Source organism: Solanum tuberosum, unplaced genomic scaffold, assembly GCF_000226075.1.
Source record: "Solanum tuberosum cultivar DM 1-3 516 R44 unplaced genomic scaffold, SolTub_3.0 scf00229, whole genome shotgun sequence".
Classification (NCBI taxonomy): domain Eukaryota; kingdom Viridiplantae; phylum Streptophyta; class Magnoliopsida; order Solanales; family Solanaceae; genus Solanum; species Solanum tuberosum.
In genome coordinates, this window is record NW_006239154.1 from 564,775 (window position 1) to 565,721 (window position 947).

Sequence of the window (947 nt, forward strand, 5' to 3'; positions counted from 1 at the left end):
TATACTATGTTGATGATCCACCTTTGTGCCTCTATGTGATGGGTCAAACCACTCACACCGAAACAATACAATCTTCTTCTTAGGCCAACCTGAATACCTCACTTCAATAATCTCTTGAATGACACCATAATATTCAATAGTTTGACCAGTACCATCAACATCACCTTGTATGTAGACACCGATATTATTTGTTTTCTGGTTCCTAGAAACTTCTTCAGTTTAAAACTTAAAGTCATTGACACAATACTTATTTATTGTCAGTACTTGAGATCCAGGTCCAAGTGCTACTTCTTTCACTAATTGCAAATGTTGGACATTATCAAAATGCTTCCATGCTTCACCATCAGATGAATGAGACAAGACACCCGGCGACCTTCTATATTCACAACGCCATCTCATATGTGGGGCAAACCTCATCGATGCATACAATATCAGTAAAGCCTCACTTTCCACGTTTTTTAGATCCTCAGCCATTTTGTTTAAAAATTGATATCGGTGGAAATAAAGGATCAATATCGCCTTCATCATTGCGATTGGTCCTGTTTCTTCTACATGACACATCATCACCAAAGTAATAAGAATAAAAATCACCAGTTTCTCTCATAATATGACCTTGAACAAATGATCCTTCGATCCTTCCCCTTTGCTTAATCGTTTGCTTCGAACTGCCAATTTTTCTGCATGTATATATGCATTTATATGTTAATATATAAAAGACTTGGCCAATATATATAACTTAGTGAATATTTCAAATGGATGCCTCTCAAGTGGATACATCCATCTTATTTGAACCGGACCTCCGAGGAGGGCCTCTTGTACTAGGTGAATTGGAAGATGCTCCATTACATCAAAGAAACCACATGGAAATTTCTTCTCCAACTTAGTAGTTGTAATAAGAATATTTTCCTCTATCTTGTCTAAACTACTCTCCAACAACTTTCCAGAAC